The following is a 14,054-nucleotide window of genomic DNA, read 5'->3' on the forward strand; positions in this document are numbered from 1 at the left end:
TACGATTCCGTTTCTACCTATAAGTTTATGTTTAAAGAGAAGTGACCTAGCAATCAAACTTCCTTGGTATCATATACCGCTTGAGGTTCTTACTTCGGTAATAACTCAAACAATGGAAGCTAGGCTACACTAATGACCTACAAGTGGGAAATGGAGCATGGAAATGCTACATTAGTTGTAGGGTCATCTAGTTTGTTTTAAGTCCTTTCAAGGCTGGAACTTAATGGCTATTTTGTTCCATAATCAACATACCTAAATTTCTGCTTCAAACACAGAAAGACTCACATCCAGAAGAACAAAAACAATGCTTGTTTGTTTGTTTGTTTGTTTATTTGAATGAAATGGTCATTTACGGGTTGAGTCAATATGCTTGATTAAAACAAACAACTCTTTAACAATAGAACTTTACTAGGTTCAAATCAACCTCTTGATTTGAGTTCCACAAACCTTTAGCATTGTTACTTAGACCATATCAACAAGTTAACATTCATAAGCTCTATTTTTATGGACTTTTGAAAGTTGATTGATTTCTAGATCAATTCGAGACAAGCTAGTCTTACTTGTTGAAAGTAACAAAGGATATGAACTATTGTTAGAACACCTAGACAATAGAGTTCAAAGCTAAAGAAAGATTTTATGACTTTATTATTTCACATAGATTTGAGTGAATATAGGTTTATTTACTCAAAGTGATATAAGTTTGAATCTGTTTGGCTTGTTCAAAGATTCAGAAGTATAAAATCCACTTGGTAAGAAATCATAAAGATCTAGGTTAGATCATGACGATGATTACTTCAAGACCAAATATGATCATTTATGATTGTGTGTTGTAATTTCACAATCTAGCTCCATAAGATATGACATATCTAAGTTGGAATGATTGAAGTCAATTAGTACTTGATTCGATCAATGATGAATCATAAAGACTTTTCCTATAATTTCTAAAACAAAATGCTCAACTACCACCAAACTAAACCAAATTCGTCAAAGCTATGAAAAGTAATTTCAGAATATCTTTTCATAAATATATATCTAGAGAGTTGCTAAACTCAGTGGGAGCTTAGTGTTTGTCATTCGACAAACTAAGGCCCAAGTATAGATATATGTTTCATTGTGATTTATTCAAATGAGACACAAAGGTATTGTTTCTACCACAAATTTTGAGAACATAATGTTTGTTTGCTCAAAATAATGTCCTATTAGAGATTCGCTTCCAAAATGACAAGTGGGAGAAAATAGACCTCGCAAGTATTCGAGGCGAACAACAAACATAAACGGACATTCCGGAGGCTTTTCGAGGTGCTTCAGAAAATCTGAACTTATTCTTTAAGGACTTTAGAAGTGGCTTTAAAGAATAGACATCTCTTAGAAGACTTTACAAGTGCTTCAAGGAGAATAGAATATTCAAAGGACTTTCAAGTGGCTATTGATATTCTATTGTTTAATTTTCTAAACCCAAATAGGCATAGAGTTCAAGTCACTGAAACTATGAGATTCATCTATTAGATAGTGAAGAAACATAGAGTTCAGGAAACTGAAACTATGAGATTCTTCTATTAGATAGTGAAGAAACCTACAACTTGCAGTCAAACTATTATCATGTAAATTAATGAGTTTGTGACTTGTAATAAAGCTATGACGAAATATAGATTCCCTAAAATGGTTAGAGGCCATATATAGACTCAAATGTTTTAGATGGTTAGAGGCCATAAAACATACTCAATGTTTTGATGACAAAATTGAAATTTTGTTGATTTGCAAGAATAGTTTCACACCTATTGGTTGCAAGTTTGTTTTAAGGATAAAAACCATCAAACATAGAATTGTGTTCACACACAAAGCTAGATTAGTTGCTAAAGGTTACAAGCAAATTCATGGCATGGATTGTGTTGAAACCTCATGCATAATCGTAATGCTCAAGTCTATAATTCAAGAAATGATTGCATATTGGTACACATGGCAACTGGATGACAAAACGAATTCCTCAATCAAATGTTGGAAGAAACTATGTACATGGCATGTCATAGGATTTTTGTGGATCCAAATTAATGCTTGAAAAGGAAACCTAGCTTATGAAATCTGAGCATGGATTTAAGAAAGCAATTGGGAATTAGAAATGTATTTTAGTGAAGCTAATAAGTATTTTAGTTTCATAAAATGTACATGATTCTTATAGATTTATAAGAAGTTTATTGGGAGTACGTAAAACTTAATTGGTCCTATGTGTATCACACACATATCTCTCTATTGTGAAATGACATTCAAATGCTAATGAATTAGATTTGAAATTATTCATCAATGATGGACCAAGGCGAAACTTAGTACATACTGGGTTTTAAGATCTATTTACAAAGATCTTATAATATTGTTTTGGATTAAGTAATAGTATTTACTAAATCAAACAAGAAAGACTCCATTGGAGATATTCGATCCATATGAATAAATCTAAGTAATAGATGTTTGAAATATGTATAAGCATTTACTAAGTTAAACATCAAAGAATCTAATGAGATTCTTCACCTATATTATATGTCAAAGAATTTAGTTGGATTCAGTATCTGCTGAAATTGAATGAACAAAAGTTACATGAATAGAATTCAATTGGGAATTATTCTGCAAAAGAATGTATGATATAATATGAGGATCGCCAAAAACGTATCGTATGACTTTGGGCATAACGAACATATACCAATCTCTATTGATCTAAGTAAAGATCAACTAGATTGAGATCAAGAAAAACTTATGGTACTTGAAAGGTACATAGGATTAGTTCTTGATTCAAGGAAATAAAGATATGCTAAATTTTGATTCTACACGCATAAACACTGCAAAGGATCAAGCAAGATTCCTTTGGAGATAACCATTGGCAAGAACGAGCTATATGCATTGTGTTTTGAAATGGCAACATGGATTGGAGACCATGAGTTGTTGCGTGGGAAATTAAATAATAATTTCTATGTTCTAAGATATAGTTGGAAAGTCTTCCACATATCTGTGAACTGCTTGGATAAGTAAATCCAAATAAAGCATCACTAGCAACCTAAATAGTTGAAGTAAACGTACTTATTGCCTAAGAAGCAATAAAACAGGGTTGTTTATGTTAAAGAGTTCTTCACTGAACTTTGGTAGATCACATGTCTGTTGGCTTGATGATTCTTCATTGAAAAATGCGTAGAACCACTATCGAAGTAAGAAAGACTAGATCACATAATAAACAAACTCAAAAGATCTTATCATCATATCTCGAAGAACATTCGATGAAAAGGATATTAAGATTGGCAAAGCATGATAACTAAACCTATGCAACAAGTGAGAAGCAACACTCACATTGTAGCACTGGAAATCAAGCATAGCTTTGAATTCCATGAACTGTTTTAAAGATGGGTTTGAGGCCCATGGTTGTAAAACATTAGGGTTGAACATTTATCATATATGAAATGTATTTTCATATTCCATTTACTCTTGGTATAGTATAAAATGATGAGTCCCTTCAATTTGACGAAATATTCAAGATAGACTGTCAGGACCAGTCCTGTGACTAAGAAATGTCTATCAAGTGAACTTGAATGTCAAAAGTTGAAAATGGTCCCTGGTCGGAGTTTTCTATAAAAATGGACGCATAGAAAACGTTAGACGACTGGAATGCAAGATGACCAGTAGTTCTATTTCTTGAACTATGTGGACATGGCAATGTCGTAATCATTTGCATAGATACTTACTTTGGGAAGACTAGTATCGGACAGACCTCTGAAACTTTATTGTAAGAGATGAAAATCAGTCATAAGTAAATTTCACTAAAATTATTAGACACTAAATCCTCAATACCTGAGTGATTTGAGATTACTTGTTTGAGAACTGGTTACTTTGACGTTGACCAACCATCGCACCGTTAAAGGAGGCTATAAAGGCAACGCTCAGGTAATCACCTATCAAACGAAGTCCAATCTCAAGATCGCAAGATTGGGATTGTCCTCCCATAAATCGGGATGAGATGCTAAAAGTTGTACAAGGCCACTCGGAGAGCTAGAAACTTTAAAATGCATGGCCATGCTCAGATGAATCATAGGTTATGATTATCTGTATATTTGATCAGTTGAACTCTGAAACCGAGAAACACCTCTTGACATAATAAGGATGACAACTCTTACCTTATGTTCAAGAGCAAGCATCGAGCGACGAAGGAATTAGGAAATGCACACTTGTCCCTAAGGACAAGTGGGAGACTAAAGGAAGTAATGCCCTTGGTCCAAGTATGCATTTAATGTTAAGTCTAATAAATGCGGTTCAGTATTAATTAACAAGTTAATAATTCAGTGAGATCGAGTGAGCTGAATGCCTAGCTAGAGGCCGCTTCAGTTCAAGTGGAATTAATGATATTAATCCACAGCTTACTCTTGACTAAACCCGTAGGGTCACACAAATAGTACGTAAACGGATCAAGTATTTAATGGCATCAAATACTCCATCTATGGATATTAGGAATCGACGGATCTTGGTTTTAGTGGGAGCTGATATCGTCAAAGGCAAGTAAATGAATACTCCGGAAACGATGATATTGCCGGAAACAGAAATATGGATCATATCGGAAATATAAATATTATCCAAGTCGTAGATGTTGCCGGAAACGGAAACATGGTACGTATCGGAAAATATTATTGGAAATGGAAATATTGCAGGAATCGGAAATATTGCCGGAAACGGAAATATTGTCAGAATCGGAAATATTATCGAAATCAGAAAATAATTCCGTAAACGGAAATATTAAATATTTGTTCGAAACGGAAATTAATTCCGGAATCGAAAATATTAAATATTGCTCGTATCGGAAATGAATTCCGGAATCGAGAATTTAATCGGAAGCGTATCGTACGAATTAGCATCAGACGAGGCATGCCAGACGAAGGCCCAGCACAAAGCCGGGCCATCGCCCAGCAAAGCCACACGCATCACACACAGCCGAGCCTCGCCAGGCCCAGCGCAAGGCCAGGCCCAGCAAGGCCTTGGCGCGCGCGGAGCAATCAAGTGGGCTGCGAGCAAGTGCAGACTCGCGTGGGCCGTAAGGCTTGCGCGGGTGATGCTCGTGCTCGTGCTCGTGTACGGTTGTGTGCAATACAAATCTTAAGGCTATTAGAATTTGTTCTACGATTAAATCCTAATCCTAGTAGATAGATTTATTTAATAAGAGTCCTAACAGGATTCTAATTAAACTAAATTGGTATTCTAATAAGATTATAATTCCTTTCCATAAACTCTATAAATAAGGGCCTAGGGTCACATATTTAGAGAGACGATTTGAAGTATTCAAAGGTAAGATTTTCAAGCAAAAATCAACCACAAACACTTGCCTATTAGCCGAAAATCCTAGTACCTTAAGGGCGATTCTAGTTGGTCAAGCTTAAGGCGGATCCGGACGTGCTGTGGACTATCTACGGAGGGACGACACTTGGAGTCCGAAAGACTTGTTCTTGTTTGGTTCGGGCGCAGCTAGGGAGGGCACGCTACAAAGTGTATGCATCTGAATTATGCTAAATGATTATGTGTAAATAATATGTTTCCTGGCTTTATGGTTTTTCCGCATGATTTATGTTTATTCATATGTATCATAACCTAACAATAAGTTTATGTTTAAAGAGAAGTGACCTAGCAATCAAACTTCCTTGGTATCATATACCGCTTGAGGTTCTTACTTCGGTAATAACTCAAACAATGGAAGCTAGGCTACTCTAATGGCCTACAAGTGGGAAATGAAGCATAGCAATGCTACATTAGTTGTAGGGTCATCTAGTTTGTTTTAAGTCCTTTCAAAGGCTGGAACTTAATGGCTATTTCGTTCCATAATCAGCATACCTAAATTTCTGTTTTCAAACACAAAAAGACTCACATTCAGAAGAACAAAAACAATGTCTGTTTGTTTAGTTGAATGAAATGGTCATTTACGGGTTGAGTCAATATGCTTGATTAAAACAAACAGCTCTTTAACAATAAGAACTTTACTAGGTTCAAATCAATCTCTTGATTTGAGTTCCACGAATCTTTGGCATTGTTGCTTAGACCATATCAACAAGTTAAAGTTCTAAAGCTCTATTTTGATGGACTTTTGAAAGTTGGTTAATTTCTAGATCAATTCAAGACAAGCTAGTCTTACTTGTTGAAAGTAACAAAAGATATAAACTATTGTTAGAACGCCTAGACAATAGAGTTCAAAGCTAAGTAAAGATTTTATGACTTTATTATTTCACATAGATTTGAGTGAATATAGGTTTATTTAGTCAAAGTGATAGAAGTTTGAATCTGTTTGGCTAGTTCAAAGATTCAGAAGTATAAAATCCACTTGGTAAGAAATCATAAAGATCTAGGATAGATCATGTTAATGATTACTTGAGACCAAAAATGATCATCAATGATTGTGTATTCACGATCTAGCTCCATAAGATATGGCATATCTAAGTTGGAATGATCGAAGTCAATAGTACTTGATTCGATCAATGATGATTCATAAAGACTTTTCCTATAATTTCTAAACAAAATGCTCAACTACCACTAAACTAAACCAAATTCGTCAAAGCTATTGAAAATTAATTTCATAATATCTTTTCGATAATATATATCTAGAGAGTTGCCAAACTCAGTGGGAGCTTAGTGTTTGTTATTCGACAAACTAAGGCCCAAGTATAGATATATTTTTCATTGTGATTTATTCAAATGAGACACAAAGGTATTGTTTCTACCACAAGTTTTGAGAACATAATGTTTGTTTGCACGAAATAATGTCCTATTAGAGATTCGTTTCCAAAACGACAAGTGGGAGAAAATATACCTCGAAAGTATTCGAGGCGAACAACAAACATAAACGGACATTCCGGAGGCTTTTCGAAGTTCTTTAGAAAATCCGAACACGTATTCTTTAAGGACTTTAGAAGTGGCTTTAAAGAATAGACATCTCTTAGAATACTTTACAAGTGCTTCAAGGAGAACGGAATATTCAAAGGACTTTCAAGTGGCTACTGATATTCTATTGTTTGATGTTCTATACCCAAGTAGGCATAGAGTTCAAGTCACTAATACTATGAGATTCTTCTATTAGATATGAAGAAACATGGAGTTCAGGTCACTGAAGCTATGCGATTCTTCTATTAGATAGCGAAGAAACCTACAACTTGCAGTCAAACTATTATCATGTAGATTAATGAGTTTATGACTTGTAAGAGAGCTATGACGAAACCTAGATTCCCTAAAATGGTTAGAGGCCATATATAGACTTAATTTTAATTGGTTAAAGGCCATAAAAACATACTCAATATTCTGATGACAAAATTGAAATTTTGTTGATTTGCAAGAATGATTTACATCTATTGGTTGCAAATTGGTTTTAAGGATAAAAACCATCAAACATGGAATTGTGTTCACACACAAAGCTAGATTAGTTGCTAAAGGTTACAAACAAATTCATGGCATGGATTGTGTTGAAACCTCATGCATAATCATAATGCTCAAGTCTATAAATCAAGCAATGATTTCATATTGGTACATATGGCAATTGGATGACAAAACATCTTCCTCAATCAAATGTTGGAAGAAACTATGTACATGGAATGTCATAGGATTTATGGATCCAAATAAATACTAGAAAAGGAAAGCTAGCTTATGGAATCTAAGTACAGATTTAAGCAAGCAATTGGGAATTAGAACAGTATTTTAGTGAAGCTAATAAGTATTTTAGTTTCATAAAATGTACATGATTCTTATAGATATATAAGAAGTTTAGTGGGAGTACGTAAAACTTAATTGGTCCTATGTGTATCACACACATATCTCTCTATTATGAAATAACATTCAAATGCTAATGACTTAGATTTGAAATTATTCATCAATAATGGACCATGGCGAAACTTATTACATATTGTGTATTAAGATCTATTTACAAAGATCTTATAATATTGTTTTGGATTAAGTAATAGCATTTACTAAATCAAACACGAAATACTCCATTGGAGATATTAGACCCATGTGAATAAATCTAAGTAAAGAATGTTTGAACTATGTATAAGCATTTACTAAGTTAAACATTAAAGGATCCAAGTGAGATTCTTAACCTATATTATATGTCAAAGAATTTAGCTGGATTCAGTATCTACTGAAATTGAATGAGCTAAAGTTATATGAATAGAATTTAATTGAGAATAATTCTGCAAAAATCGTATGGCTTTAGGCATAACGAACATATACCAATCTCTATTGATCTAAGTGAAGATCAACTAGATTGAGATCAAGAAAAACTTATGGTCCTTGAAAAGGTACATAAGAGTAGTTATTGATTCAAGGAAATAAAGATATGCTAAATATTGATGCTACACGCATTTGGAGTTAACCATTGGCAAGGACGAGCTATAGAGCATCGTGTTTTGAAATAGCAACATGGATGGAGACCATGAGTTGTTGCGTGGGAAATTAAATATTAATTTCTATGTTCTAAGATATAGCTGGAAGAGTCTTCCACATATCTATGAACTGCTTGGATAGGTAAATCCAAACAAAGCATCACTAGCAACCTATATAGTTGAAGTAAAAGTACTTATTGCCTAAGAAGCAATTAAACAGAGTTGTTTATGTTAAAGAGTTCTTCATTGAACTTGGGTAGATCACATGTTTGTTGACTTAATGGTTCTTCATTACAGAATGCGTAGAACCACTATTGTAGCAAGAAAGACTAGATCACAAAATAAACATACTCAAAAGATCTTATCATCTATCTCGAAGAACATTCGATGAAAAGGATATTAAGATTGGCAAAGCATGATAACTAAACCTATGCAACAAGTGAGAAACAACACTCACATTGTGGCACTGCAAATCAAGCATAGTTTTGAATTCCACTAATTGTTTTAAAGATGGGTTTGAGGCCCATGGTTGTAAAACATTTGGGGTTGAACATTTATCATATATGAAATGTATTTTCATATTCCATTTAATCTTGGTTTAGTATTAAATGATGAGTCCCTTCAATTTGACGATATATTCAAGATAGACTGTCAGGACCAGTCCTGTGACTAAAAAATGTCTATCAAGTGAACTTGAATGTCAAAAGTTGAAAATGGTCCCTGGTCGGAGTTTTCTATAAAGATGGACGCATAGAAAACGTTAGACGACTAGAATGCAAGATGACTAGTAGTTCGGTTTCTTGAACTATGTGGACATGGCAATGTCGTAATCACTTGCATAGATACTTACTTTGGGAAGACTAGTATCGGACAGACCTATGAAACTTTACTGTAAGAGATGAAAATATGTCATAAGTAAATTTCGTTAAAATTATTAGACACTAATCCTCAATACCTGAGTGATTTGAGATTACTTGTTTGAGAACTGCTTACTTTAACGTTGTCAACCGTCGCACCGTAAAAGGAGGCTATAAAGGCAACGTTCAGGTAATCACCTATCAAACGAAGTCTAATCTCAAGATCGCAAGATTGGGATTGTCCTCCCATAAATCGGGATGAGATGCTAAAAGTTGTACAAGGCCACTCGGAGAGCTAGAAACTGTAAAATGCATGGCCGTGCTCAGATGAATCATAGGCTATGATTATCTATTTATTTGATCAGTTGAACTCTGAAACCGAGAAACACCTCTGGACATAATAAGGATGACAACTCTTACCTTATGTTCAAGAGCAAGCATCGAGCGACAAAGGAATTAGGAAATGCACACTTGTCCCTAAGGACAAGTGGGAGACTGAAGGAAATAATGCCCTTGGTCCAAGTATGCATTTAATGTTAAGTCTAATAAATGCGGTTCAGTATTAATTAAACAAGTTAAGCAATTCAGTGAGATCAAGTGAGCTGAATGCCTAGCTAGAGGCCGCTTCAGTTCAAGTGGAATTAATGATATTAATCCACGGCTTACTCTTGACTGAACCCGTAGGGTCAAACAAATAGTACGTAAACGAATCAAGTATTTAATTGCATTAAATACTCCATTTATGGTTATTCGGAATCGACGGATCTTGGTTTTGGTGGGAGCTAAGATTGTCAAAGGCAAGTAAATGAATACTCCGGAAACGATGATATTGCCGGAAACGGAAATATGGATCGTATCGGAAATATAAATATTATCCAAGACGTAGATGTTGCCGGAAACGGAAACATGGTACGTATCGGAAAATATTATCGGAAATGGAAATATTGCCGGAATCGGAAATATTGCCGGAAACGGAAATATTGTCAGAATCGGAAATATTGCCGGAAACGGAAATATTGTCAGAATCGGAAATATTATCGGAATCGGAAAATAATTCCAAAAACGGAAATATTAAATATTTATTCGAAACAGAAATTAATTTCGGAATCGGAAATGTTAAATATTGTTCGTATCGGAACTGAATTCCGGAATCGGGAATTTAATCGGAAGCGTATCGTACGAATTAACATCGGACGAGACTTGCTAGACAAAGGCCCAGCACGAAGCCAGGCCCTCGCCCAGCAAGCCATACGCATCAAACCACACTCCAAAGCCTCGCCAGGCCCAGCGCAAGGCCAGGCCCAGCAAGGCGTGGCGCGCGCGCGGATCAGATGGGCTGCAAGCATGGGCCAGGCGCCGTGCAGTTCACGTAGGCTGCGAGGCATGCGCGCGGGCTGTGCGGTGCGGTGCGGTGCTCGTGCTCGTGCTCGTGTGCATGCTATACGAATCCTAAGGCTAACGGAATTTGTGCTATGATTAAATCCTAATCCTAGAAGATAGAAATTAATTAAATAGAGTTCTAAAGGGATTCTAATTAATTAAATTAGTGTTCTAATAGGATTCGAAATCCTTTTCCATGATTCTATAAATATGTGCCTAGGGTCACAAATTTATACACGAGTTTTTCAATAAGTATTCAAACAATAAAAGCTGTGATTTTTGAGCAGAAAAATCAGCAATATTACTTGCCTATTTAGCCGAAAATAATAATACCTTAAGGGCGATTCTAGTTGGTCAATCTTAAGGCGGATCCGGACGTGCTGTGGACTATCTACGGAGGGACGACACTTGGAGTCCTAAAGACTTGTTCTTGTTCGGTTCGGGCGCAGCTAGGGAGGGCACGCTACAAAGTGTATGCATCCTAGACTAATTATATGATTATGTGCAATTAATATGTATCCTAGCATTAAGGTTTTTCCGCATGATTTATGTTGTTCATATGTATCATAACCTAACATATTGATGATTTGAAATGTGTTAGCCCAACACTTTGCATGCATCATATCGAGCTTGAGGACGATGCCGTCCCACATCGTGAAAGGCAAAGAAAACTTAATCCACCTATGGGAGAGGTAGTTAAGAAGGAAATCATGAAACTTTTGGCGGCCGGGATTATCTATCCTATTTCAAATAGTCGATGGGTATCCCCGGTCCATGTTGTCCCCAAGAAGGGTGGGATGACGGTAGTGAAGAATGCACATGGAGAGCTCATTTCCACCCGGACCGTAACCGGGTGGCGCATGTGTATCGACTATCGCCAACTCAATCTTTCTACAAAAAAAGACCACTTTCCTTTACCACACTACTAGAAAAAGGACATTTAACGACGAACAATTTTTTCGTTAAAAGCCTCAATTTTCGTCGTTAAAACCTTTAACGACGGTCATGATGTTCGTTGTAACAGGTTCCGTCGTTATTGGCTTTAACGACGATTTTCGTCGTTAATATTTAATGAAAATTAACGATGAAATATCATGTCGTCGTCGTTAACAATTAACGACGAATTATGGTTTCGTCGTTAACAATTAACGACGAATTATGGTTTCGTCGTTAATTGGTAACGACGAATTTAGGATTTCGTCGTTAAAAGTTAACGATGAACTATTGTTTCATCGTTAAAAAATAACGACAACATGATATTTCATCGTTAAATACTTATTCACGATGAACAATTAACCAACAACGACCAAAAATACCATCGTAAAATGTCATTCCAATGGTAAAAAAAATAAATTTTTTGGCAATAACGATGAACCATTCTGTAGTTGATATTGAAACCATAATAACATTATTTACATTCTTAAACACCTACATTTTCTCTATGAAACAATATAAACAACTATAAATCAATCAATTAAAACAATATGGTAATTTCATTACTCAAAAGAATTTGACAATAGATTTCAAGTTATGAGAAACCCAACAATCACACCCCCTTGTCTTTAAATTCTAAAAGTAATAGATAAGTAACTATTGCATGTTCAATCTAAAATTAAAAAAGTATAAAAAAATAATAATAACTCTCAAAGTTGGAGTGTCCTCTCTTGGAGAAGTTAACCCTTGTAGCAACAGTTCTTGTATCGTGTCCACGCGATTGGTTATGACTTGATTTTGTATGATTACTTCATTCAACTAAGATTGAAGTTCCCCCTGCTAGGTTATGGTCCTGCTATTTCTTTAAGTGTTATTCCTCCTCAAAAGCCCAAAACCCGATCACGAGACTTCGACTTAAACATCTTTTCTGCTACATATATATAAAAAAAAAAAAAAAGAACTTAAGTATCATGGCATGGGAAAGTAAAAATAAACCAAAAAGGAACCAAGAAAACAAGTTAAATACCTATAGTTGGGAAAGTGTTTGTTCTACTTCCAATATTTTCTGAATTTCCTCCTACAACATATATATAACCATAACAATTAATATTTCAGTTAATACAAGCTTTATTCCAAAATCATGTTTGCGTTAAAAGTAAAGCCCTGATGAGACATATGGAGTACCACCGACAAAAGAAACCCGAACAAACAAGAGGATATCAGATTGTGAATTCCAAAATTTGACAACATGGTGAGGTCCCTGTCCATACTGAAATCCTCAAAATTATTGTGGATTTCATTTTGGAGTACCACATGCATTTTGGAATGCACAGTCTGCACGAATATGATTTCAAACATGTGCCAGAGTGACTCAATCCATTTGAAGCATCACAAAAAATAGCCAAAGACTAAATAACGACAACATCAATTTCAAACGAATAAGCTCATGAATTTCAGTACACCAATTTCTGACATAAAGACTTGTACCAACAACCCCATTGAGTGCAGCAACAAAGCCTCGTACATCATGCACCTCTCCTATACACAATACTACCTCAACTTAAAGCCCATATTGTTGACGCTTTAGGAAGCTACAACACCTATTGAGGTATTGATGTTGTTCAACAAGGTGCTAATTATGCCTAACGCCTTCAGTTACTGCCCATCAACATACGACCAAGAAAAAACCTCCTAGCACGGTAGAACCCAACAAATTAAACTACCAACCTAGACCATATCACACATTACCTAGAACCTACCTGCACTAGCATCATTGTCGAGCAAAATAATAGCCATTGTTATTGCCTACATTACACGCTTAACCCCTTACTTCGATACAGAAGCTTACCAACTCACAACATACCCCGTAACTCCACTCTTGCTAGTATAGAATGACTAGCAGATCACTACATTGTACAAGGTTCTGATAAAGCCTCAACATTACCACCATTCAACTAAATCTTACAAAATACCTTCTAATGATAACATCAAAGCAAATCACAAAAGAGGAAATCCATGTACTTTTGAGATAGTAAAGGACTAAGAGTTCTTACCTGAAGCAAACCAATTTTGTCATGAAGCAAACCATAAGGCACACAAGAGCAGCAACTTGAAAAAAAAAATTAAAATGGGAAGCCAAGCCTTTAATAATACGCAATACCAAATTCCAAAGATAAGCCTCCCAGACTAGAATACAATGTAAGTATTATACATACTTAGCAGCAACAAAGAATCAAACATAAGTTTTAGTTCATTAAAAACCTAACTCAATTCCTAAACTGTAAATTGGACAGTTAAACTCAAAAATAAATAACGATAAGAATATGCCCAATTGCAGAAGAGGCAAAAAAAACCTTCATCTTTTCAATTTGAAAGCTAGCTAATAGATTCTTCATAAGTCTTCAAAAAATCAGGAACTTCTCCAGGTAATCTTCAGTGTGATTTTAGTATCCCCCGTTATAAGTTTCTGAATTCTATTTTGAAACAGGTTCCACTAACTAAAGTC

General features: G+C 35.2%; 1 long non-coding RNA gene across 2 annotated transcripts; it reads right to left on the reverse strand.

The window, feature by feature from the left end:
* Positions 1-12,268: 12,268 nt before the first annotated feature.
* On the reverse strand, positions 12,269-13,620 carry LOC130465807 (uncharacterized). Of its 2 annotated transcripts, none has more exons than XR_008925822.1 (3): positions 13,603-13,620; positions 12,576-12,626; positions 12,269-12,476 (listed from the first exon to the last, which is right to left on the reverse strand). It is a non-coding gene; the product is annotated as an uncharacterized lncRNA (long non-coding RNA). The 2 variants fall into 2 exon arrangements; XR_008925821.1 differs by having other exon boundaries at positions 12,269-12,479.
* Between the last annotated feature and the right edge of the window lie 434 nt (positions 13,621-14,054).

This window comes from Spinacia oleracea, chromosome 1, assembly GCF_020520425.1.
Source record: "Spinacia oleracea cultivar Varoflay chromosome 1, BTI_SOV_V1, whole genome shotgun sequence".
NCBI lineage: Eukaryota > Viridiplantae > Streptophyta > Magnoliopsida > Caryophyllales > Amaranthaceae > Spinacia > Spinacia oleracea.